The 27,197-nt window shown below is 53.7% G+C and overlaps 1 protein-coding gene across 22 annotated transcripts in view; it reads right to left on the bottom strand.

The window, feature by feature from the left end:
* Positions 1–25,569, bottom strand: part of GTF2IRD1 (GTF2I repeat domain containing 1) — a 138,807-nt gene extending 113,238 nt beyond the window's left edge. For 16 of the 22 annotated variants that reach the window (XM_065541817.2, XM_045389726.3, XM_065541818.2 and 13 more), the window contains exon 1: positions 24,596–24,843. The gene's annotated coding sequence lies outside the window, so the exon portion shown is untranslated. Of the gene's footprint in view, positions 1–24,261; positions 24,483–24,595; positions 24,844–25,531 lie in introns of those variants that run through there. The other 6 variants (XM_074034774.1, XM_074034775.1, XM_074034778.1 and 3 more) reach the window with 2 other exon arrangements.
* Between the last annotated feature and the right edge of the window lie 1,628 nt (positions 25,570–27,197).

The raw sequence follows: 27,197 nt of genomic DNA, 5'->3' as shown, positions 1-27,197 counted from the left end.
CCACTGAGAAAAAGGGTGACGGTATTTCTACTGCTCTCGCCTCTGTGAGAGCCCCACGTGAGAATGCGTGAACAGGGCCTGGCGCCGGGCCTGGGGATACTAAGTGCTGGCTCACTTAACAGCAGTGATGATGGGGATGATTGCTCATGCTGACATCACCCGCTGAGCTGCTGTCCACCCCTGACATCAGGTCCCGTGTTGCTCAGAGTACATCTCTGTCCCTCCACGCATTGGGGGGTGAGGGGGTGCTGGGTGGGAAATGCAGGCTTGGCACCCAGCTGGGGGCATTTGGTGCCCCCAGTTCTGGCCGAGCCCCGGCCGCTTATCTGAGCTCATGTGCATGGTGCAGAAGTATTTATTTGTTCTCAGGCAGGCATCTGAAAAGCGTGGGGGCTGGGTGTCAGGAGATGGTGGGAGGAAACCAGCTCTGGGGCGGTGCCAACCCCTGGGGCCAGGCAGCGCAGGGGGGCGCTGGGATCCTGCCTCCCAAGAACCCTTCCCTCGCCAGACATAAACATCAGAACAACACGGATGAGGAACATCAGGCCTTTTCTTGTCGGGGAAAGGCTGGACGGAAAAAAGCCCATTACTCGTGGGTGATCTAATCCTGGGGTGCTGGCTCACGGGGCCCCCAGCCCTGCCCACCTGGGCCAGCTCACTCCCCGACCTCTACCCACCCATGGCCCTGCAACCACTGAGCCAACAGGGGTGAGGACAGGTGTTCCAGGGCAGGTTACGCCCTGCAGTGCGCTGGGGAACAGCCCACCTGCTATGTAAAACCTGAGCACTGGCACTGTCCCTCCCTGGGCCTCAGTTTCTCCATTTGTCAATGGAGACCCTGGGCTAGAAGTTGTCCGAAGGCCTTGCCATCCTTAGCCCCAGATGGAAGGATCACCATGCCCCCTCCCTCCCCTGGCATCTGGCCTCCCCACCTGCCCAGACCTACTCCAAAGCATTCATTATAGTCACCCCATTCCAGTCACCCGGCTCGGCCCTGCCCTGCCCCGCCCTGCCCCAAATGCCCTCTGGCCCTCCCCACGCCTTTTTTTTTTTTTTTTAGAGACAGAGTCTCACTCTGTCACCCAGGCTGGAGTGCAGTGGTGCAATCTCGGCTCACTGCAACCTCTGTTTCCCAGGTTCAAATGATTCTCCTGGTTCAGCCTCTTGAGTAGTTGGGATTACAGGTGCACACCAGCACGCCTGGCTAATTTTTGTATTTTTAGTAGAGATGGGGTTTCACCATGTTGGCCAGGCTGGTCTCAAATTCCTGGCCTCAAGTGATCCTCCCGCCTCAGCCTCCCAAAGTGCTGGGATTACAGGCATGAGCCACCACGCCCAGCCCCATTCTTGCTTTAAACACTTGGATGCCACATCTTCCAGAGCCTTTTCATCTTCCAGTCCCCATTCCAGAGGCTTCCCTTTTCCCAGTCTTGGGCCTACCCACACCCCAGCCCTTGTTTCCGTCTTTTAGATGCTGTGGGACGCTGACTAAGTGCTCATTTTCACCACACCTGTTAGGACCCAGACCCTGAACGGGGGTGAATCAGGCCTACTCCTTGCCCCGGAGCTCCTGGATGAGGAAAGAGAAGCTGAAGCTTATAAACAGTGACCAGTGATCATCAGTTCCTCATCTGGGGAGTGACCAGGCGTGGGCACATCCAGGATGGATAGATGGCTGGCTGGCATCGGCCCAGCAGCACTGCCCGAAGGCTGGGTGGCCATTCAGCGGGGGAGACTGGGGCTAGGGTCAGCCCGGGCAAAGGTGGGAGGCAGGAGAGTATGGTGGGGCACCAGTGAAATCTGGGAGGCTCAGAGGCAGGCAGATCACTTAAGGTCAGAGTTTGAGATCAGCCTGGCCAACACAGTGAGACCCCATCTCTACTGAAAAGATAAAAATTAGCTGGGCGTGGTAGCGTGCACCTGTAATCCCAGCTACTTGGGAGGCTGAGGCAGAAGAATCGCTGGAACCCGGAAGGCAGAGGTTGCAGTGAGCTGAGATCGCGCCACTGCACTCCAGCCTGGGCAGCAGAGTGAGGGAGACTCTGTCTCAAAAAAAAAAAAAAGTGGGGGGGAGGTTGAGAAGGCTTCCAAGCGGGCATGGAAGAGGCAGACATCCACCAGGAACTTGGGCTTGTCAGGCCAGGCTGGGCTGAGCCGTGATTTAGTAATAAAAATAACAACTGGCTGTCATCAGCCCCTTTTCTGGGGCCTGGGCGCGATCCACCAAGCACCACCAGCCCACACCTACGCCATCCCATTTTATAGACAGGAGTCCAGAGCATCGGGATTAGGTGACTTGTAAGTATCTACACCATCCAACTGCAAAATAGCCACGCCCCCATCCCTCACCACCACCAGGCATTGGAGAGGAGGCTGTTTCCTACAGGTGTCTATCCGTTATCGGGTATCTGGACCACAGCTGCCACCTCCATGCATCTCGGCAGATGCTCATCAGTGGGCGCCGCTAGCCCATTCATTCATTCCACAAACACCAAAGCAGCCACTGCGGGCCCACTGTGTACTCCAGGCCAGGAGTGTCACCACACAGGCAGGATCGGGCCGCACAGTCCATCAGACGGGTGGCTCATGTTAACGGCCCGGTCCCTGAGGAATGGCGCCCCTCGTTTTGTAGCTGGGTGTGCGCATGCGCACATATCTGGCCCTTTCTCGGAGCACCTTCTTTACTTCCGCCTCTGCCCTACCTGTCAGAAAAGCCTGGCCACCTCCATCCAACCTGGGCTTGCCTGAGCCTCTGACCAAGTGATGCAGTTTCATGAAGCGGCCCCTCTCCTTCCAAAACCCAGGGACAGAGCAACTTGGAGGAGTCCAGCCTGGGCCACACCCTCCCATTCCTAGGGTACAGCAACAGATGGCAGGGCAGTCCCACACCAAAACTCTGTAGTCTCAGGAACGCATACGGGGCCAGGCCCCAGGACATCTGGGTCTAGTGGTGGCTTGGCCTCGAGTAGCTGTGTGATGCTGGAGAACTTGCTTCCCCTCTCTGAGCCCCAGTCCCCTCCAATAAAGACATAATAACAATAAGATAATAATAATAAAGACATAATAACACCCTGTCCCTTCCTCACAAAGTAGAGGTGGGAGGTGCGAGTCAGGCTCGATGGACAGGGGTTGACAATCGATCTTTCTTTCCTTTCTTTCTTCCTTTCTTTCTTCCTTTCTTTCTCTTCTCTTCTTTTCTTTATTTCTTTTTTTTTTCTCTCTCTCTCTCTCCCCTCTCTCTTTCTTTCTTTCTGAGACAGGGTTTCTTGCTCTGTCACCCAGGCTATGATCACAATGGCATGATCATAGCTCACTACAGCCTCCAACTCCTGGGTTCAAGCGATCCTCCTGCCTCAGCCTCCCAAGTAGCTGGGACTAAAGGTGTGTGCCATCACGTCCAGCTACTTATTTTATTTTTTGTAGAGATGGAGTCTTGCTATGTTGCCCTGGTCTCAAACTCTTGGCCTCAAGTTATCTTCCCAACTCCTTCCTGAATATCTGGGACTACAGTTACACACCACCATACCTGGCTAATTTAATTTTTTTTTTTTTTTTAAAGATGGAGTCTTGCTATGTTGCCCAGGCTGGTCTCAAACTCGTGGACTCAAGCAGTCTTCCTGCCTCAACCTCCCAAAGTGTTGGGATTACAGGCCCGAGCCACTGCTCCCGGACAGATCCCTTTCCCTCAAAACCGCACCCGGGCCTCAGGGCTAGCTGGGCCTGGGATGACATTTCCGAGAAACCACAGTTGCACTGCAGCCATCAACGGCAGGAGCTGTGCTGCTGAATGGCATCTCACAACCCCCCTCAGCAACCCTACAAACACAACAGTACTCTCCCCATTTTACGGATGAGGACACAGAGGCTCAGAAAGGCTGAGCAACTCGTCCAAGGTCACACAGCACAAAGAGTCCGGGGCCAGCTTCAGTCTGCTGGGATCTGGAGTAAACATGGCCCTGCACCCCTACAATGTCCCCTGCACAGTCCCCTAGGCATGGCTCACTGTCAACCCCACAATCCAGTCCCACTGTCCAGATTAGTGATTCGCACACAAATATTTGCACCATGGTGGAGTGGCTCTCCCACCGGCTCATTATTTACTCCAAACACATCTTTTCTGCCTGCCCTGTTAGAGGCCAAGGGGTTTCCCCACCAGGGGGGCTACAGTGAGACCCGAGGTGGGCTTTCTGCAGGCATTGTGGGTCCTGAAAACCAGAGGGGACCCCATAGGTATGAAAATATCATTTTCTTTTGGGACAGAGTCTCACTTCATTGCCCAGGCTGGAGTGCAGTGGCACGACCTCGGCTCACTGGTTGAACTCACCTCCCAGGTTCAAGCAATTCTCCTGCCTCAGCCTCCCAAGTAGCTGGGATTACAGGCACCCGCCAGCATGCCCAGCTAATTTTTTTTTTTTTTTTTTTTTTGTATTTTTGGTAGAGACAGGGTTTACGCCATGTCGGTCAGCCTGGTCACGAACTCCTGACCTCAGGTGATCCACCTGCCTCAGCCTCCCAAAGTGCCGGGATTACAGGCGTGAGCCACCACGCCTAGCCTTAATTTTTGTATTTTTAGTAGAGACGGGGTTTCATCAAGTTGGTCAGGCTGGTCTCGAACTCCTGACCTCAGGTGATCTGCTGGGCTCGGCCTCCCAAAGTGCTGGGATTACAGGCGTGAGCCACCATGCCCGGCTGAAGATATCATTTTCAGAGCCAAAAATAGGGCCGTGGGCAAGTGTCTGTATTACCAAGGTCATGGGCTGTCCAGGATGTGGGTGGGTTATGGATGGTTCCTGGAAGTGGGCAGGCTCACTACCCAGACCCCAGACTCCAGGAGGCTCAGTCTGCCTCCCCTCAGCTGCAGGAGTGGGCACTAAACCAAGAAAATGGGAGCAACAAGTGGTGGGTTCACAGCCAATAAGAATCCCCAAAGCCGGGCGCAGTGGCTCATGCCTGTAATCCCAACACGTTGGGAGGTCAAAGCAAGAGGATCACTTGAGGCCGGGAGTTTGAGGCTGCAGTGAGCTATGACTGTTCCACTGCACTCCAGCTTGGGTGACAGAGGAAGACCCTGTCTCAAAAAAAAAAAAAAAAAAGCACTGAGTTGCCAACATGCCCACCCCCCACCCTCCACGCCCATCCTCACGGAAGTTTCCAGAGCTCTTGGCAGCCCCAGGCTGGTGGACACAGCAATACCAGCATAAACCGGGGGGGAGCTACATCCCTGAGATTGGGTTTCCCCCCCTGGGGAGGGACACCGGCCAAGATCTCTCCCCTGCCCCCACCAGGTTCTCCTGGGGTCCTTCCCTTAGGAAGCTCTTCTGGTTGCCATCCCAACCAGGCTGACCCCTATTCTGCATTTGCTGGGATCTACCTGAACACATCGTGAGGCTTGGAGGTTACTCCATGTGACGTCAGGAGCTCCAAAGAGCAGACGCCACTGCTACGTTCTCCTGTCTGTCCCTGGGGGGCCATCAACCATTCTCACAGCTCCCCACAATCAACCACTCGCCAGCATTCACCGCACTCTCTCCTCCGCTGCGGTGTTACAGATGCTCTGACCACTCTCCCTTCCCTACTCGCCTCTTCCCTGTCCGCAAACGCTACTACAAAGCCTCCCACTGGCTGTGGGGCCAGCATGGACCTGTCCAGCCTCCCGAACCAGGAGCAGGAGACGAGGGAGGCTCCAGGGGCATCTGCAGGAGGGCAAGGAGGCCCAGACCAAGAGTCACGGATGTAGATTGATTGACTGACTGATTGATTGATTATTTATTTATTTATTTATTGAGACGGAGTTTCGCTCTCGTTGCCCAGGCTGGTGGGCAATGGTGCGATCTCGGCTCACTGCAATCTCCGCCTCCCAGGTTCAAGCAGTTCTTATGTCTCAGCCTCACAAGTAGCTGGGATTACAGGCACCCGCCACCATGCCTGGCTAAATTTTTTTTTGTATTTTTAATAGAGACAGGGTTTCACCATGTTGCTCAGGTTGCTCTTGAACTCCTAACCTCAAGTGATCCTCCTGCCTCAGCCTCCCAAAGTGCTGGGATTACAGGCATGAGCCACGGTGCCCGGCCAGATGTGGTTTTAGATCTTGATCCTCATAACTCTAGAACCTTAGTCAAGTGTCTTCCCAGCCCTGAGCCTCAGTTTCCCCATCTGAAAAAGAAGAGGCCAGTATATTCTGAGGTTCCTTCTAGTTCTAACATTCTATGGCTCCCTCCATCCAAGAGGCTCAGGAAACGAGGAGGGGTTAGGATGCCCAAGGAAGGGGAAAGAGGGGGGCCCCACTGGAGCCCCTGCTCCCGGCCCTAGGCACAAGTCACGTTGGCCAACTTGACAGACTGAAACTCACTGTAGAAGGGATGGTGGCACCAACTAGAACAAATGAGATGGTGAACTCCAAATGGAGTTACTCTAGAAAGGCCAGTTTCAGTCCAGGCCCCTCTTTACCTGGGGTGTAATATACATGCAATAAAAGTCACTCTTTCGGACATACAATTCTATGAGTTTTCTGTTTCGTTTGTTTTTTGTTGAGACAGAGTCTCACTCTGTCACCCAGGCTGGAGTGCAATGGCACGATCTTGACTCACTGCAGCCTCCGCCTCCCGGGCTCAAGTGATTCTCCTGCCTCAGCCTCCTGAGCAGCTGGGACTACAGGCACCTGTCACCACGCCTGGCTAATTTTTGTAATTTTAGTAGAGATGGGGTTTCACCACATTGGCCAGGATGGTCTCAATCTCCTGACCTCATGATCTGCCTGCCTTGGCCTCCCAAAGTGTTGGGATTACAGATGTCAGCCACCACACCCGGCTTTTTTTTTTTTTATTTCAAAAAGATAGAGACAGGGGTCTTGCTATGTAACCCAGGCAACATAGTCTGGTCTCAAACTCCTGGGCTCAAACCACCCTCCCACCTCAGCCTCCTGAGTAGCTGGGAATGGGAATAGAAGCACAAGCCACCATGCCTGGCTAATTTTTAAATTTTTTTTTTTGTAGAGATGGGGTCTCGCTCTGTCACCCAGGCTAGAGTGCAGTGGCACAATTATAGCTCACCGCAGACTTGAACTCCCAGCCTCAAGCAGTTCTCCCGGCTCAGCCTCCCGAGTAGCTGGAACTACAGCTGTGTGCCACCACACCTGGCTAACTTTTTTTTTTTTTTTTTTGCTGTGTAAGCTGGTCTCAGATTCCTGACCTCAAGCAATCCTCCTGCCTCAGTCTTCCAAAGTGCTGGGATTACAGGCATGAGCCACCCCCTCTGGCCATATTTCTATGAGTTTTCACAAATGCACGCAGTCAGGTAACTGGCATGGTAATCAAAAGACGTTTCAGTTCCATCTCCTCAAAAGAGTCTCCCACTCCCAGCAAACCCTGTCCCTAATCTTGCATTTTCCAGAACATCGTATGAATAGAACCAGAGGCCAGGTGCAGTGGCTCATGCCTGTAATCCCAGCACTTTGGGAGGCCAAGGAGGGCAGAATCACCTGAGGTCAGGAGTTCGAGACCAGGCTGGCCAGCATGGCGAAAACCCGTCTTTACTAAAAATACAAAAAAAATTAGCCAGGTGTGGTGGCGTGTGCCTGTAGTTCCAGCTACTCGGGAGGCTGAAGCAGGAGAATTGCTTGAACCAGGAAGGCAGAGGTTGCAGTTAGCCGAGATCGTGCCACTGCACTCCAGCCTGGGCAACAGAGCAAAGCTCTATCTCAAAAAACAAACAAACAAACAAACAAACAAAAAACAAAAAACCCCACATATGAACAGAACCAGGTTGGAAATGGCCTTTCCAGTCTGCTTCCTTCCCTTAGCACAATGCTTGTGAGGTTTCCCTGTGGTGGTGTGGTATCCATCGTTCATCCTTTTTCACAGCTGACTAGTATTCCACAGTACAGATGTTCCAGTTTGTTTATTCACTGGGCAGTTGGACATCTGAATTGTTTCCTGTTTGGGGCAATTATGAATAAAGCCACTATACATATTCCTCTTTAGGTTTTTCTGTGAACCCGAGCTTTCATTTCTCATGGGTAAATACCTAGTCATATGGTAAGTGATGGCTTAACTTTATAAAGGAGCCGTCAAAAACCCATAGAGACAACCATTAGCAATTACCAGGGGCTGGAGTGGGGGGTGCTGGGAACAGAGAGACTGCTAATGAGGTAATAGGCTTCTTTTCAGTGATGAAAATGATCGGAATTAGATGGTGGCAATGGTCGTACAACTTAATGAAGATACTAAAAATACTGCATAGTGTTATTTTAAAATGGTGAATTTGGCCGCATGTGGTGGCTTATGCTTATATATCTCAGCACTTTGAGAGGTTGAGGTGGGTGGATTGCTTGAGCCCAGGAGTTCAAGACCAGCCTGGGCCACGAAGCAAAACGCCATCTCTACAAGAGATACAAAAATTAGCCAGGCATGGTGGCACAAACCTGTAGTCCCAGCTACTCGGGAGGCTGAGGCAGGATAGCTGGAGCCTGGGAAATGGAGGTTGCAGTGAGCCATGACTGCACCACTGCACTCCAGCCTGGCCAACAGAGCAGGACCCTATCTCTAAGAAAACTAAATAAATAGGCCGGGCACAGTGGCTCACGCCTGTAATCCCAGCACTTTTGGAGGCCGAGGCAGGCGGATCACGAGGTCAAGAGATCGAGACCATCCTGGCTAACAGTGAAACCCTGTCTCTACTAAAAATACAAAAAAAAATTAGCCAGGCATGGTGGCACATGCCTGTAGTCCCAGCTACTCAGGAGGCTGAGACAGGAGAATGGCATGAACCTGGGAGGCGGAGCTTGCAGTGAGCCAAGATCACACCACTTCACTCTACACTCCAGCCTGGGCGACAGAGTGACTCCGTCTCAAAAAAAAAAAAAAAAAAACCTAAATAAATGAAATGGTGAATTTTATGGTGTAATGATATCATGATAAAGAATAAGAATACAATAATTTTTATATTTTTTTGGTAGAGACAGGGCCTTGCTAATACATATGCCCTGTCTCTACCAAAGAAAAATTTAAAAATAGTCAGGTGTGGTGGCTTGGCGCCTGCAGTCCCAGCTATTTGGGAGGCTGAGGCAGGAGGATCCCCTGAACCCAGGAGTTTGAGGCTGCAGGGAGCCACGATCCCACCAAAGCACTCCAGCCTGGGTGACAGAGCAAGACCCTGTCTCAAAAAAAAAAAAAAAAAAAAAAAAAAGGTAGAAACACCCCAAATGTCTATAACTGATGAACAGATAAACAAAATATGGTATATCCATTAAATGGAATATTATTTGGCCATATAAAGAAAGGCACATTGACTCACGCTACAACGTGGATGAACCTTGAACACATTATACTCACTGAGAAAAGGCCAGACTCAAAAGACCACATATTACATGATTCCATCTACAAGAAACGCCCAGAATAGGCAAATCTACAGAGATGGAAAGTAAATTAGTGGTTGCCAGGGGATGGGGGAGGAGGGAATGAGGGCTGACTGCTTAATGGGTAGAGATTCTTAGGATGATAAAAACGCTCTGAAATTAGACTGCACAACTCTGTGAATATATTTTTAAAAAAACACTGAATTATACACTTTAAAGGAATAGTTTTAAAATAAACTTACAAAAAAAATCCAACATGGTAGAGAACAGAATCAAGTCCCTGGAGACATCACTGAGCCCCGAAAAGCATCACCACACACTCCTGCCCCAGCCTCCGAATACCTACTCACAGGTACCCATCTCATCCTCCAAATGCCTTCCATATTTTCTTATGAGGAATAAATACGCTCCTCTTTGTTTAACTGTCAGGTTTAATATCTAAAGTCTGCCAGGCTACATATATATATATATATACACACACACACACATATACACACATATAGTTTTTTGTTTTGGTTTTTTTTTTTTTTGGAGACAGAGTCTCGCCGCTCTGTTGCCAGGCTGGAGCACAGTGGCGCAGTCTCGGCTCACTGCAACCTCCGCCTCCTGGGTTCAAGCAATTCTCCTGTCTCAGCCTCCCAGGTAGCTGGGATTACAGGCACACATCACCACACCTGGCTAATTTTTGTATTTTTAGTAGAGATGGGGTTTCACCATGTTGGCCAGGCTGGTCTTGAACTCCTGACCTCGTGATCCACCCGTCTCGGCCTCCCAAAGTGCTGGGATTACAGTCGTGAGCCACCGCGCTTAGCTGTTTTTTTTGTTTTTTAATTATTTTTATGTTTTGTAGAGACAGGGTCTCACTATGTTGCCCAGGCTGGTCTCGAACTCCTAAACTCAAGCAATCTGCCCATCTCAGCCTCCTGAAGTGCTACATGCCTAGGCCGCTGCACCTAACCTGGCTTATAGATATTTGCTATATTTACAGTTGGGTGTTTTATTACCTGTAGCCAAATTCAGTCCTAAATGACCGGGGATGGTCCCCTCTTTGCCACTAACCAGGACTCGGGGAGCTCTGTACACTGGGGAGTAAAGCTCCAGGCTGACAGTCAGGATTAAGCAGAATGTCAAGTAATCAGGCCTCATCACCCGCCGGGTGGCCTCAGGAATGTCACATACACGTGCATATACACACCCCTGTGAGCAGACAATGATGTGTGTCTAAATAGCCCCGAGGCGGATCACCTGAGGCCAAGAGTTCAAGACCAGTCTGGTCCAATGTGGTGAAACCCCGTCTCTACTAAAAATACAAAAATTAGCCGGGAGCCGTGGCGGGCGCCTGTAATCCCAGCTACTCAGGAGGCTGAGGCAGGAGAATGGCTTGAAACCAGGAGTTGGAGGTTGCAGTGAGCCGAGATCACACCACTGCACTCCAGCCTGGGTGACAGAGTGAGACTCTGTCTCAAAAAATAAAAATTAAAAATTAAATACAAAATAAAATACAAAAATTAGCCAGGTGTGGTAGTGCATGCCTGTAATCCCAGCTACTCGGGAGGCTGTGGCAGGCAAATCGCTCGATCCTGGGAGGCGAAGGTTGCAGTGAGTTGAGATCACGCCACTGCACTCCAGCCTGGGCGACAGAGCAAGACTCCATCTCAACAACGAAACAAAATAAATAAATAAATAAATAAATAAATAAATAAATAAATAGTCCAGAGGATTAACTGTCCTGGCACTTCACACTGGCGCTGTCTGTACACATCAGCTGTCTTTCCTGGAGGGAAACGCCCCAAACTGGGCTGCACCCGGCTCAGAGAGACAAGGTGCCCCCCCCGCACTGTCATCGCCACTGCCCCCCAGATGCCTCTGAACGCCACAGCCAGGCCGGCAGAAGCAACTCCTGGTGTGGGTAGAGGAGCGCCAATGAGAGCTGGGATTGAAGGATGGAGGGGGGCCGGGCACAGGGGCTCACCCCTGTAATCCTAACACTTTGGGAGGCTGAGGCGGGTGGATCACTTGAGGTCAGGAGTTTGAGACCAGTCCGGCCAACATGGTGAAACCCCATCTCTACTAAAAATACAAAAACTAGCTGGGTGTGTTGGCAGGTGCCTGTAGTCCCAGCTACTGGGGAGGCCAAGGCAGAATTGCTTTAATCCCGGAGGCAGAGGTTGCAGTGAGCCAAGATCGTGCCACTGCACTCCAGCCTGAGCAATGGAGTGAGACCCTGTCTCCAAAAAAAAAAAAAAGGGTGGAGGAGGCCCCCACCCTTCATGGGCTCCCACCCCGAGCTTGCTTCTAATTCACTTGACAAGGTTGCACAGGATGCCCACTCCGCACCAAGCAGGGTGCCAAGAAGGGCAGGGATGTGGAGAACAACACAATGATGGGGCCCTGACCCACTGGAAGTCACACTCTGTCTGTGAAGGTGACAGACAAGCACAAGGGCAATTAGGATCTTGTTTGTGATGCGGGCTGTGGCTGGGGACACAGGCAAGAGGCACCTAACGTGACCTGGAGGGGGAGATGAGGTCAGGGAAGCTCTGCAGAGAGAAGTGACATCCCAGCTGAGACCTGCAACGAGAAATCAGCCCAGGGACACAGCCAGGGAGCATTACACACGCTCTAGGGGAGAGGCAGCAGTGTTCCAGGAAGCGAGACAGAGCACAGTACGTTTTAGAAACGATGAGGCTCATCGTGGCTGGCACAGACAGACATAGGCAGGGCCTGGCCATGCCCAGTCTGCAGCTTTTCCAGGAGCCACGGGAACCCCTGGCTCAGATACAGATACAGATCTTCACCTGGAGTCAATACAGCAGCCCCACCATCACGTCCTGTCTCTGGCCCTACACTTCTGTCCGAATCTCCGTCCTCCAGGGCTGTGCAGAAAGCCACTTCTCCTGCAGGTTGCCATCAACAACACCTGGGAGTGGCATTGTCTCCCATCCCCTAAGCAGCCACAGGTATCCCCCAGCCCAGAACAGGGCCTGGCCTCTAACAAGTGGGATGGTTGACCGTGACCTTGAGGGGCTAAGGGGTCGGCAGGCCGAGGGTAGAACCAACCAGTTCTACCTTTTGAGGTTTTCCCAGTTTGCAGAAGCAGAAACTGAGGCATGCTGGCCAGGTGCGGTGGCTCACGCCTGTAATCGCAGCACCTTGGGAGGCCAAAGCAGGTGGATCATTTGAGGCCAGGAGTTCAAGACCAGCCTGGGCAACATGGTGAAACCGTGCCTCTACTAAAAACACAAAAACCTAGCCAGGCATGGTGGCAGGCGCCTGTGATCCCAGTTACTCGGGAGGCTGAGGCAGGAGACTCATTTGAACCCAGGAGGTAGAGGTTGCAGTGAGCCGAGATCCTGCCACTGCACTCCAGCCTGGGAGACAGAGCAAGACTCTGTCTTAAAAAATAAATAAATAAATTGAGGCATGCCACACCCCACACCCCAGGGACAGAGGGGTGTGTCCCAGACAGGCAGAAGATAAGAACGGATCTTAGAATGAAGGGGTCCAAGGTTCGCTGTCTGGGGAAGTGGGGCTCCCATGGGGCCAGCTTCTGGGGTCATCATGGGACAAGCTGAAAAAGCGTTCTTCACTGAGATGGCAGCTAGCTCCCCGCAACTGAATACACTGATTTTCCCAAGAACCTGGTAATACTATATAAGAAAACTATCCTTGTTCGTTCAGATGAGGCTCAGAGAGGTATAGTCACTTGCCTGTGGTCACACAGCAGCTCAGCAGTCAGGCTGGGATTTGAACCTAGGTGTGTCTGGCTTCAAAGACCCTGATGGTTCCACTGCACCCTGCTGTGAAGTGAGGGAGCCCTGGCCCTCTCCTTTGGATATGCTGAGAAGAGAATATCTCAGGGAGCTGCTAACCCGGGGCAGGTGGGTGGGTGGACCAGGATCAAAGAGGGAGGATGTGGTTTGCCCACCTGCCCAGAGGGCTGCACCCACAGCTGGGAGCCAGGGTGTGCACTGGGAGCAGGGGTAACCACCTCTTTCCCCAAAGCCCTTCCTCTCCCCACCTGGCCTCACTGCAAGAAGCAGCCATGCCTGAAAAACCAGCTCCTGGATAAACATGAGAGACACATCAGACTGAGAGAATCACAAGACCCCTTGGAGCTGCCAGGACCACCCTGGAGCCAGGTGGGTGGGCGGGGGGTCTTGTCTGCTGCGGGGAGCCACCCAGGAGCACCCAAGGGCCTTCCTTCCTGCATAGGGCTAACCTCTTTCCAGGCTTCCCACCGCGTGCTGGCCCCAGGGTCCAGCCTTTGAGGACTTCCGGGGACTCGGTAGGGGTGGGAGGCAAGGGTCGGGTACGGGGGAAGGTGCTTGGGGCAACCTTCATCTGAGAGGGGCTACAATGATTTCACAAATAGCAAATTAAATAACAAAGTAAAAACCAGCTGGGCACAGTGGCTCGTGCTCACGTCTGTAATCCCAGCACTTTGGAAGGCCGAGGCAGGTAAATCACTCGAGGTCAGGAGTTTGAGACCAGCCTGGCCAACAACGGCGAAACCCCGTCTCTACCAAAAACACAAAAATTAGCCGGGCATGGTGGCAGGTGCCTATAATCCCAGCTATTCGGGAGGCTGAGGCAGAAGAATTGCCTGAACCCGGGAGGCAGGGGGCTGCAGTGAACCGTGATCACACCACTGCACTCCAGCCTGGGTGACAGAGGGAGACTCTGTCTCAGAAACAAACAAATAACAACAACAAAAACAACACAGTAAAAAAAAAAAAAAAACCCAAATCTCTCAAGACACCCACGCAAGACATGTGATCACCCAGGAACCTCCGTCTCCTTAGGAAGCTGAGAGCCCTGGGAAACTCATGGATTTGCCAATGGGAAACTGACAAACTCTTGCTGGGGTCCCCTGCTTCATTCACGCCCACCTGGCAACCCTGGGGAGGTACTTGCTGTGGTTCCATTTTCTAGAGGGTCAAACTGAGGCAGTGACAAGCTGGAGTCCATGAACCACCACAATCTAGGCACTGGCCACACAGGGGTTCACCAGAACAGCCACTGTTCACACAGGGCCAACCTCAGGTAGCAATGGGTTCCAAACATTTAGCGACCAGAACTGTATTTAGAGCTCTAACAGTTAACTCCAGTAAAAGTGGTCCTAGGGCAGGGTGCGGTGGCTCACACCTGTAATCCCAGCACTCTGGGAGGCCAAGGTGGGTGGATCATTTGAGGTCAGGGGTTCGAGACCAGCCTGGACAACATGGTGAAACTCCACCTCTACTAAAAATACAAACATTAGTCAGGTGTGGTGGCACGCACCTGTGATCCCAGCTACTGGAGAAGCTGAGACAGGAGAATCACTTGAACCCAGGAGGCGGAGGTTGCAGTCAGCCGAGATGGCGCCACTGCACTCCAGCCTGGGCGACAGAGTGAGACTGTCTCAAAAAAAAAAAAAAAAAAAAAAAAGTAGTCCTACTCTGGCCCAAAGGGGCATAGGAGGTTTGAGCCTCACATGTCCCCACCTCCTGCTCCTTGGTGGCCCCAGGGGCTCTCCAGGGCTCTGTGGTAATCCACAGGCTCACATTACCCTCAGCTGAGTCTCACAGCCCTGCAAACCTAGTGTTCTGTTCTCCCATTTAAAGATAAACAGGCCAGGCGCAGTGGCTCACCTCTCTAATCCCAGCATTTGGGAAGCTGAGGTGGGGGGATCACTTGAACACAGGAGTTCGAGACCAGCCTGAGCGACATGGCAAGATCCCCATCTCTACAAAATAAAAAAATCAGCTGGGTGCAGTGGCACGTGCCTGCAAACCCAGCTACTTAGGAGGCTGAGGTGGGCGAATCACTTGAGCCTAGGAGTTCAAGACTGCAGCAAGCTACGATTGCGCCACTGCACTCCAGCCTGGGTGACAGAACGAGACCCTGTCTCAAAATAATAATAATAAAAGATGAACAAACCAAAGCCCAGAGATGTGACATCACTCAGCCAGCCGTGTTTCGTTTGATCCTAACTCATGCTCCTGCCTGCAACAGCGGCTTCACCACCCTCCTTCCCTACCCCCAGAAGTCCTGCTCTTATTTCATGCAAACATGGAATTTCTACCCCAAGCAAAACAGCTGCAGGAGTGAAGACCAGAGACTCACCACCAGGAACCCCCAGACTCCCAGAGGGTGGGGGTACATAAGATCATGGGCAAGATGCCCCAGGGCACAGCCAACTCCCCTCCCTGGCACCACCCTCCACCTCCAGCTGTCCTGGCCCCGTAGCCTCAATTACTCCAGAGCCCACCTGGATGGCGGCGGGAGGATCACATGGGGCCAGAGGCCCCGAGGGCAGCGGCAGGCAGGTGTAATTTCATCGCGGGGCTCACGGTATGAGTCACCAGAAACAGAAGATGAAATTCCAGCTCTGAGGACGGAGATGAGCAGCTCCCCCGGCTTGGGGTCAGCTCTCGATGTGTGGGGGGAGGGGGGAATGATGGGGTGCAGGCCACAGGCCCCCTGCCAGCCAGATGGTGCCTTTGTGAAAATGAGACAGAGGAACCACCTTCTTCTGGGGGGTCCCGAGCTGATGCAGGGCCAGCCAAGCCAGTTTGCTAGATTTCCCTAGAGAGGAGAGTGGCTAGAGGTATGTGGCATATCCACACCGCGGAACACTACTCAGGAACCAGAAGGGACCAGCTACCCATGCACCCAGCAATGCACATAAATGCACTGTGCTGCATGAAGCCAGATTCAGAGGTTGTGGACTATAGGATTCCATTTATGTGACATTCTACAAATGGAAAACCATATACAGAAGACAGATCAGTGGCTGCTGGGTTGGGACAAGAGACAAGGATAAACAAACAGGCTTCAAAAACTTTTAGGGGTTACAGGATTGTTCTAACTCCTGGGGTCAAGCAATCCTCCTGCCTTAGCCTCCCAAGTAGCTGGTACTACAGGCACACATCACCACACCCGGTTAATTTTTTTTTTAAGAGATGGGGTCTTGCTATGTTGCCCAGGCTGGTCTCAAACTCCTGGCCTCAAGCGATCCTCCCACCTCAGCCTCCTGAGTAGCTGGGGCTACAGGCATGAGCCACCTTGCCTGGTTAATTTTTGTACTTCTTGTAGAGACAGGGGGTTCGCTATGTTGTTTAAGCTAGTCTCAAACTCCTGGCCTCAATCCATCCTCTCGCCTCAGCCTCCCAAAGTGCTGTTCTATGTCTTGATGGGGGTTGGACGACATGAGGGTGTGAGCCAGACAAGTTCCTGGTATAGCATAGCCCTCACTCCTCAACAATATTTATAATAAAATATAAAGTGGGGCTTGGACATGGTGGCTCACGCCTATAATCCCAGCACTTTGGGAGGCTGAGGTGGGTGGATCACTTGAGATCAGGAGTTCAAAACCAGCCTCGTTAAGATGGCAAAACCTCATCTTTACTAAAAATACAAAAATTAGCTGGGTGAGGTGGCATGCACCCATAATCCCAGCTACTCAGGAGACTGAGGCAAGAGAATTGCTTGAACCTGGGAGGCAGAGGTTGCAGCGGGCTGAGATCACACCACTGCATTCTAGCCTGGTGACAGAATGAGACTCCATCTCAAATAAATAAATAAAATAAAATATAAAGTGGGCCCTTCTCATGTGCCAGCCCGGGGCTAGGGACCAGGACCTAATGAGACCCCCTCAGGCCTGACACCCCTACAAGGTTCTCACTGGCTGGTGGAACAACAGACGGATGGACGAAAAGATACAGACTTGCTTTAATGGTGGTTCTGCCAGTAGCCAGAAAATGTACCTTGAGACCTTGCTAGACCCCAGCCAGCAAAGAGGCCTATCCTCGGCCAACCATCTAAGAGGCAGGCAGCCTGGAGGGTCTCCCCTCTGCCACAGGGAACAGGAGGGGAAAGGGCTAAGCTGCTCCCCACTTACCTGCCCTCCCCAACCATGCAGCCTCTTCTGCATCCTCAAGCACCCAGGACCCCAAGCCCTCAAACCAGGCCCTCCTGCCCTGTCTCCACCACAGACCTGCCCCCAGGGGGCCCACCTACCCACACCGTAGCATCCCCACGGGGCCACGCCAAGTCCCTTGGACTACAGCACCACCCTGGGACCCAGGCAGGTTGGGGAGAGCCATCTCCCTTTTACATCCAAGCAAACTGCCCAGGCGGGTGGAAGGTGGACATGGACCCCATGACCCCGGCCCCTTACTTCCCCCCCATGCCCTCCACTCCAGAGGCTGCAGCACAGGTGCTGGGAACCTGCCTCGGGTGGCAGCATGGCAAAGGTGCAGGAATTCCCAGCAACCTCTATGCTGTGGGGTCAGTCCCTCAAGTCTACAACCGCCCCCGCCGGCGGGGTCTCCCAGCCTTGAAAGGGAAGCATTGCAGATACTTTCCCAGCACTCAGGCCTTGCCAATCCTACATGAAAATCTTACCTGGTGTCTAATAGGGTGTTTCCAGCAATTTCCCACCCCCTCCTCCCAGCATCTCTAAATACACCGTATGGACCACATTGGCCAGAAATCCCTGAAGATAAGGACTTCCCAAACTGGGGCTCCCTGGGCACCCCTCAGGCCACCTAGACTACACCCTCCATACTTCCCAGGCCAGGAGGAGATCTAGACCCTCCAGCCACAGGCTGGAGAAGGCCCGACCAAAGACATTAGTAGGACACTGCCTGTAATCCCAGCACTTTGGGAAGCTGAGACGGGAGGATTGCTTGAGGCCAGGAGCTTAAGACCAGCCTGGGCAACACAGCAAGATCCCATCTCTAAAAAAAAAAAAAAAATTTTTTTTTTTTTTTTTTGAGACGGAGTCTCGCTCTGTCGCCCAGACTGGAGTGCAGTGGTGCGATCTCGGCTCACTGCAAGCTCCGACTCCCGGGTTCACGCCATTCTCCTGCCTCAGCCTCCGGAGTAGCTGGGACTACAGGCGCCCGCCACCACGCCCGGCTAATTTCTTTTTGTATTTTTAGTAGAGACGGGGTTTCACCGTGTTAGCCAGGATGGTCTCGATCTCCTGACCTCGTGATCCGCCTGCCTCGGCCTCCCAAAGTGCTGGGATTACAGGCTTGAGCCACCGCGCCCGGCCAAAAATTTTTTTTAATTAGCTAGGTATGGTGGTCCAGCACACCTGCAGAGGCTGAGGTGGGAGGATCACACTGAGCCCAGGAGTTGGAGGTTGCAGTAAGGTAGGATCACGCCACTGCACTCCAGCCTGGGAAACAGAGTGAGACACTGTCTTAAAAAATAGAATAAAATAAAAATGAAAAAGGACCGTGCTGGCTGGGTACAGCGGCTCACTTCTGTAATTAAAGCACTTTGGGATCACTTGAACTCAGGAACTGGGCAACATGGCGAAATCCTGTCTCCACCAAAAATACGAAACATTAGCCGGGCATGGTGGTGTGTGCCTGTGGTCCCAGCTACTTGGGAGACTGAGCCAGAAGGATCGCTTGAGCCGGGGAGGGAGAAGCTGCAGTGAGCCGAGATTGCGCCACTGCATTCCAGCCTGGGTGACAGAGTGAGACCTCATTTCAATACAAATTAAAAAAAAAAAAAAAGGGCCATGATTCAGTGAATCAGCTCCACTGGATTCAAACTCGCTCCAGATCATCCCCGGGGCCTCCATTGAGCCCTGACCCCAACTCCAGCGTCAGCCACACACACCTCTGGCCCCTCCCCAACCCCCATCCGTCTCACCACCCCAGAGGCGCAGCAGTAGGGTTGACAGATAAAATGCAAGACCCCCAGTTCAGTCTGAACTACAGATCAACAACGGGTAACTTTTAGCTAGAAGTTCATCCCAAATACTGCAGTAGTCCTTGCTTGTCTGAAATTCAATTTTAGCTGGGCATCGTTATTTTTATTTGCTAAATCTGGCAACCCGAAGCAGGTGGTCCTGAAGGAGGGCGACAGGTGGGCACACAAATAGCTCAGGGTCAGCCAGGCCCCAGCTCAGGGGCCAGAGGCAAGGGTGTTTGAAATGAGAGTTCTGTTCACCGCCTGAGACACTCCCTAAGACCGTGTAAGATAAAGTACATCCTCACCCATTTCACCTGTCTTATTCAGGATACCTATCTTATCTTTTTTTTTTTTTTTTTTTGAGACAGAGTTTCGCTCTTGTCGCCCAGGCTGGAGTGCAATGGTACGATCTTGGCTCACTGCAACCTTCACCTCTTAGGTTCAAGCAACTCTCCTGCCTCAGCCTCCTGAGCAGTTGGGATTACAGGGGCCTGCCACTACGCCTGGCTAATTTTTGTATTTTTAGTAGAGATGGGGTTTCACCATGCTGGCCAGGCTAGTCTCAAACTCCTGACCTCAGGTGATCCACCCGCCTCTGCCTCCCAAAGTGCTGGGATTACAGGCATGAGCCACCGCACCCAGCCCTAACTTATCTTAAATGGGCAAATTTCCGGGGCAGGAACCCAGGTTCCTACAGCCCTGGCCCCATTCTGCACAACCCTCCATACTCATGAAGCCACAAACCCAGGTACAGATTGGCCCAGAGAGAAGGCAATGGGACCGAGAATGGATCAGTTCTGCAGGATGAAGGGAGAGAGAGCTACCAAAATAGGGTGGGTGAAGAAGTAATGAATGAGGCCGGGCCTGGGGGCTCACTTGAGGTAAGGAGTTCAAGACCAGCCTGGCCAACATGGTGAAACCCTATCTCTACTAAAAACACAAAAATTAGCCGGGTGTGGTGGTGCATATTTGTAATTCCAGCTACTCGGGAGGCTGAGGCACGAGAATCACTTGAACCCGGGAGATGGAAGTTGCAGTGAGCCGGGATCGTGCCACTGCACTCCAGCCTGGGCAACACAGCAAGACTCCATCTCAAAACAAAACAAAACAAAAAAAAGGTGGTGATGGACCAGGGGGCTCTCCTGAAAAGCTTTCTGCCTCCAACACCCACATTACAAGATGCCCTACAGGCCAAAGCCCCTTTGCCACACCTGGAGATACCTGGCTGAAAACTTCCAAAGTAGGCCAAGAAAGTGACAGGGTCCCGCCTCCCTTCCGGAGTATGGAGCCTGGGCAGAAAGCACGTTTCTATGAGATGAGGCTGAGGGGATTCCAAGAGGCCAGGCCCCTCCTGCCCTAGCTGGAGCTCCTAACACCTACACCTTGGAGACTGTTACCCCCCTCCCAGCAATCACCTGTCACAACACACTGTCTTCTGGCCAGGTTCATGCATCCCCTTCTCCCCCAGAAAACCATCCTTCCCACCACTCCACCTCTGCTATGAGTCCCTTCGGGGAATTCCCTTCCAGTTGCACTAAGCGTCCCTGTCCTAGCGGCCCCACATTCTCCTGGAAGCCCCTCAATCAAAACTGAACTCACGGCCGGGCACGGTGGCTCATGCCTGCAATTCCAGTACTTTGCGGGGCAGAGGCAGGCAGATCACTTGAGGTCAAGAGTTCTAGACCAGCCTGGCCAACATGATGAAACCCCATCTCTACTAAAACTACAAAAATTAGCCGGGTGTGGTGGAACATGCTTGTAATCCCAGCTACTTGAGGCAGGAGAATCGCCTGAACCCGGGAGGCAGAGGTTGCAGTGAGCCGAGATGGCGCCACTGCACACCAGCCTGGGCGACAGAGCGAGACTCCCTCTCAAAAAAAAAAAAAAAAAATTTAACTCAGCATGGATCCCAAGCCCTGGGTCCTGCTCTGCTCCTCTGTTTGTAAATTGGTCCTGCCGGTCTTGTTCCACAGGTGTCTCCTGAAGCCTCTGCAGGCCCCATGGAGCTGGGCGTACACCCCTGGCTTGTCCCAAAGAGCCTGACTGTGGCCCTGGCTGCCACGCATCTGAGAGAGAGATACTTACAAACGGCGAGAGTCAGAGAACTGAGAGATACAGAGAGGATGACACTGGGGAGAAAGCCCGTGAGAGAAGATACAGGCTGGGGTTGTGGGGAGACAGGGGGCCCCAGGAAGTTCAGGGAGAGACCCTGGGACTCCTACCCGAGTGGGGAACTTGCCCCAGACATGAGCATTTAAGAAAAGTAGGACAGTCTGCTCAGCCATTTAGGTCAAGGCTCAAGAGCAGGATTTCATTCATTCATTCAAACATGTAGCCATTTAACAAGTATTTAAGGAGAAGCCTCCATCCCTACCTGTCCCTAGTGCAACTGGGGAGAGAAATGTAAACATCTGAGTAAGATCAATGTTGGGACAAAGGAAGGAAAGGATGTTGGCTGGGTGTGGTGGTTCACTCCTGTCATCCCAGCACTTTGAGAGGCTGAGGTGGGAGGGTTGCTCACGCCCAGGAGTTCGAAACCAGCCTGGGCAACATAGCAAGACCCCACCTCTATAAACAATAAAAAATTAGCCAGGTGTGGTGGCGCTTGTCTGTGGTCCCAGCTATTTGGGAGGCTGGGGCAGGAGGGTGGCTTGAGTCCAGGAGTTCAAGGCTGTAGTGAGCTGTGATCACACTACTGCACCCCAGCCTGGGCACAGAGCAAGACTCTGTCTCAAAAAAAAAAAAAAAAAAAAAAAAGAAAGGATGTCATGGGGTTACACAGGTGGTACCATGGCCAGCCCTGAGGATGAGGAAGTCTTCAGCCCAAACACACCACAGCCAAGCCAAGTCCTGAAGGAGGAGAGGAAAAGAGGCAAATTCGACAATCCTGATCCCCTACCCTAGCCAGGCAGGGCCATTAAAGGAAGCCCCCAGCCTCCTCAGGGGAAAGGGCAAGAAGAACCTTCGAGAGAAGAGGAACAGTGTGTGTGCAGAGGCCAGGGTAGGAGGAAGCCAGGTTATTCAGGAAAACGGCAAGACTACAGGATTTTTTCTTTCTTTCTTTCTTTCTTTTTTTTTTTTTTGAGATGGAGTCTTGCTCTGTTGCCCAGGCTGGAGTGCAGCTGCGTGGTCTTGGGGTCCCGAGCAGCTGGGATTACAGGTGCCTGCCACCATGCCCAGCTAATTTTTTATATTTTTAGTAGAGATGGGGTTTCACCATGTTGGCCAGGCTGGTCTCAAACTCCTGACTTCGTGATCCACCCACCTCGGCCTCCCAAAGTGCTGGGATTACAGGCGTGAGCCACTGTGTCCAGCCAGACTACAGAATTCATGAATGGGCTGAGGAAGCAGTGAGTGGTCAAAGAGAGACTGGACCCCGAATGAGAATCATCTGAGAGCTGCAGTCTGTGGTTCCAAGGTCATGCTTAGGACGTGAATGTCCCAAGCCATCACCCACCATCCACAAGACCCCAGGTCCAACAAGCAAGCTGTCACCAAACTGTGGATGGCCTGGCCTCTGGAGTCAAGCAGGCTGCAGAAACAGCTACCTCCAAGACCCCTAGATTACAGCTGCCACTCAGACTATTGCCAAACACCAAGCGCTGACGACTACCACCTCATCAGAAGGCTAGCCAGGCTCCCGGGAGGCTGCCTTCAACGAACAGATAAAAATTATTTGTGATTAGCATATTGCAAATAAATGACCCTTCTCCCAGCATCGAGAGAACAGTCCTTTTAAGTAGGTTTAGCGTGTCCCCTACAAAGCTGTCTTCAAGACCCAGTTTTACAACCATCGGCCCTAAGTTCTCGAACATTTTAAGAGTGCAGGCTCTGAGTGGCTGCGGAGTTTCAACCCTTCCTTCCTAGTTTCCTCTGTGGGGTCCTGTGGGACCCTCTGAGTCAGAACTGCTGATTTCTAGGTCACCTCAGAGCAGGCTGTGGAAGAATGAGGTGTGGACTTGAGCCTCCCACACCCCAGAGGCAGGATGGGGGTTCCGATACCCTGTCACCTTGGGGCCAAGCCTGTCCCTTGGTCCGCAGGTGCCTGCTCAGAAGAGGTCAGAGTCTATCTCACACCCTCCTGGGCCCCAAATAGGGCGGTTCATGATGGCCACCTAACTACCTTATACCTAACCCCTCCCTGCCAGCAGCCACCAGCCTCCAGCCACCTCCTCCTGCTTAGAATAAATAATCGATGCTGGTGCCTTTCCCCTCTGGAATGACACTGCTGAAATAAATGAGCTGCTTGGGGCACCTTCCAAGCCCCAAGGCCCCAGGCCAGTGCCAAGGAGTCAACAGTCCTGGCCACGGGGCAGCCAGACACACAGAGGCCGACCATAGCAGCGGCAGGCCAGGGTAGCTTCTAGACACCCCTCTCCTCTTCTAAGAGAAACCCTTGCAAATGCCCACTCCTCCAAAAACTGTGGGGGCCTGCCCTCCACTCCCACCCGCCAGGCCCAGGGCCATCCCCGGGGTACCCCTTGGCACATTCCCCATCCAAGAGCCAGTACTCCCCCACGGGCCCTGCAGCGAGACCCCTATGTCCCAGCACCCTCGCTTCAGCTGGGATGGGGACACAGGAGACTCCCACCGCAGGACCTTGGTCCTGGGAGGCAGGGTCACTAGGCCAGACGCCAGAGCTCCATCCCCCTCCAGCACTGCCAGGAGGGTGGAACTCTCTCAGCGGCACAGCGTCCCCCTTCCCTGGGCCCAGGCCAGGCAGGGCAGGGTCTCACTCTCTGGCTGCAGGCCAGGGGTGCAGAGCCCAGGAGACGTGTCAAGCCCATCATGCCCAGGGTACTTAGGTTGGGGCGGGTGGGTGTTCAGCACCCTGTGGCCCCTCCTCTGTCCTCTCCACCCATCTGCAGGAACTCAGAGACCACCCACAGACCGAGTACCCCCAACTTACTCCTCTGAACCCTTTGTGCTCCCCCCCACTGCCACCTTCTGAGTCCCCTCCACCCGGGGTTCAGCGGCCACCACCACACAGGCCAGCTCCCTCCCCGGGGCGGCGAGGGGGGGTCCACAACAGGAACCACCCTGCTGGGGCAATCCTGGCTGGGCTAGACTCCGCCTGGGAGTTGGGGGCGCGGGCCAGGGGCTGGCCCAGCCCGGGAAAAGGTGGAGGGGGGTGAAAGGCGGGGACCGCGGCCTTCCCAGCCCCCTCTGCTCCCACCCCGGCGCCCGCCACCGCGGGCAGCGCGACTGACCTCATTCGCCAACTGCAGCAGCCTGCGGGCGCCGGCCCGGGACGCCCCCCACCTCCAGAAGGGCCGGTGGCAAGGAGGGAGGGGGTGACAGCTCCCAGCTCCTGGCCCCTCCCGGGCAGGTGGGGGGCGGCCGTCCCGCCCCTCCCCCGGGCCCGAATTATAATCCCAGTCACGTGCCTCCCCGGGCACCCAAAAGCCGGCCCCAGCTCCTGTAACACCTTGAGAGGGGGAGGGGCGGGGCCCCCCCCGGAGGAGGCGGAGGGGATCGGGGGCGGGGGTGAGGGGGAAGGGGAGAAAGGCCTCGGCGCCCGCCCCCCGCAAAAGTTTCTCCTACCTTGGAGGATCCCCAAGCGCTCCTGCCAGCGGCGCCCCGGCCCCGGCCCGCGGCCAGGACTCAGCCTCCTGCCGCTGCCTCCTTAATTAATCCGGGAGAATGGGGGAAGGAGAGGCAGAGGGAGGCGAGGACGGCGGCGCGGCGAGGGCGGGGAGGGAGGCGCGGGGAGGGGGCGCGGGGGGGGATCGGCCGGCCGGGGGGCTGGCGCTTGGCGGCCCCCACCCCCGGCGCGGGCTGCGGCGGAGGGCGGGGCGGCGCGGGGAGCGGAGCGGAGAGCGGGAGCGCGGGGAGGCTCTTTGTTCTGTAATCCCAGTAAGATTGCCAGCCATTCGCCCCGGCCCTAATCCCAGCCCCGCGCAACACCACCCTCCATTGGCTGCCATTTACATACGGGATTAGCCCGCCCCGCGCCCCGCGCCCCGCGCCCCTGCGTCCCCCCCTTGCTACCCCGCGCCCCTGCGTCCCGGGGATCTGGGCACCGCGGTGGGAAGAGTGCGCCGCACCCCTCGGCCCCGGACCTGCGGGGAGGGGCGGTGGCGCCCTCGGTCCCCCCCCCAGCCCCAGATTAGAAAAGCCTGGGCGCGCCCCCGCCTACCCCCACCGCCCCCCACCACCACTGGGAGAGCAGCGGGGCGCAGGGGGCTGGGGCTGGAGAGTCAAGGTCACCCAGCTGGAACGTGCGGAGGCCCTGAGTGTCCTGGCCGGTCACTCCCGCCTGGCCCGGGTTCTAGTCCTAAGGCTTGGGCCAGGTACCTCTTACAGCCTTTGTCCCCCTCCCGCCCCTGAGATGTGCAGGAAGGCAGTGACATGCCGAAAGTCGCAGCAGAGCCAACTGGACTCTTGGTCCCATCTTGTCTGATGGGACCTTCCTCTGAGAGGCTCTTACCCCTGTCCACCGCCCCCCCCCGCCCCGTCCCCCGCCCGCCCCGCTCTCACCAACGACACACACACCACAGCAGCGCTGCTACTGAATCAGAGCGCACGCCTCCCATCCGGCCCCAAAGCCATAAATCCTAATTCAGCACAAGGAACACAGTCCTTCCCCCCATGTGGTGCCCTGAGCCCTGAACTAGGCCTTGGCTAGGCTGGGCATGGCAGGGAGGGAGGGACTCACCCCAGGCAGGCCCCAACCCCAGGGAGCTTCTGGCTTAGAAGGACAGCCAAACATAGATCGAGAATCTCCCAGGTCCTGGCAAAACCCACAAGGTCTCCCCACAGCCTCCTGGCCAAACTGCCTTTGCAAAGATTATGACAGTGAAAGAAGTTTAGGGTGGCTGACTCCATCTTGCTTCCAGCCTCACGGGCTGGCTGTCCTCACTCATTCCGGAGCATAGGCCAAGCTAACCAGGGGAGGAATTTAGTTTATAGTTCAACTTTGAAGCAAAGATGATAATAGTTACTCCTTAAACCTAACCTGCTCTTTACTCGAGACCAAAGCCCCCTTTGTAAAACTAACTAAAGGCCATGAGATTAGGATTATGGGAGGGGCCTGCGTGCTGCTAAAACCTATGCATCGTTTTTTATAATCTGACGGCTCAGGAGTCATGTGGCCAGAGATCACAAGATTTCTGAGTTCCCCACTTCCTCCTATAGATAGCATCTCTATTGTGGAAACTGAGATTGGTCTTTGGAGTTTTTCAGACTTTCGCATTCTGGCAACCGACTGACTCACCTGGACCTGTGTGACTCATGACTCAGCCCATCCTGTGGCCCCCACTCAGAGACTGACTCAGTGCATAAGGACCATTTGCCACACCCCTGTGATTTCATCCCCAACCAATCAGCAGTACCCATTCTCTGAGCCCTTGCCCACCAAATTATCCATAAAAACCCTAGCCTCTGAGTTCTTGTGGAGATTAATTTGATTAATAACTCCAGTCCTACTGCTTGGCTAGCTCTGCATTAATAAGATGTTCTTGACTGGGCTCAGTGGCTCATGCCTGTAATCCCAGCACTTTGGGAAGCCAGGGTGGGTGGATTGCTTGAGGTCAGGAGTTCAAGGCCAGCGTGGCCAACACAGCAAAATCCAGTCACTAAAAATACAAAAATTAGCCAGGTGTGGTGGCGCATGCCTGTAATCCCAGCTACTCAGAAGGCTGATGCATGAGAATCACTGGAACCCAGGAGGTGAAGGTTGCAGTGAGCCAAGATTGAGCCATTGCACTCCAACCTGGGTGACAGAGTGAGACTCTGTTTCAAAAATTAGGCCAGACGCAGTGGCTCACGCCTCTAATCCCAACACTTTGGGAGGCTGAGGTGGGTGGATCACTTGAGGTCAGGCATTCAAGACCAGCCTGGCCAACATGGTGAAACCCTGTCTCTACTAAGAACACAAAAATCAGCCGGGGGTGGTAGCAGGCACCTGTAATCCCAGCTACTTAGGAGGCTGAGGCATAAGAATCACTTGAACCCAGGAGGCAGAGGTTGCAGTGAGCCAAGATCACATCACTGTACTCCAGCCTGGACAACAGAGTAAGACTCAGTCTCAAAAATTAAAAAAAATTAAAAAACATAAAACTATTTCTCTGCTGCAATACCATGGTCTCAGTGAATTCTTCTTGTGCAGTGGCAGGAACAACCTGTCAGACAATTACACTGGGGT

Source organism: Macaca fascicularis, chromosome 3 (assembly GCF_037993035.2).
Source record: "Macaca fascicularis isolate 582-1 chromosome 3, T2T-MFA8v1.1".
NCBI classification, from domain to species: Eukaryota; Metazoa; Chordata; class Mammalia; order Primates; family Cercopithecidae; genus Macaca; species Macaca fascicularis.
Note: the sequence above shows the minus strand (reverse complement) of the source record. Positions and strands in the feature narration are given on the sequence as shown.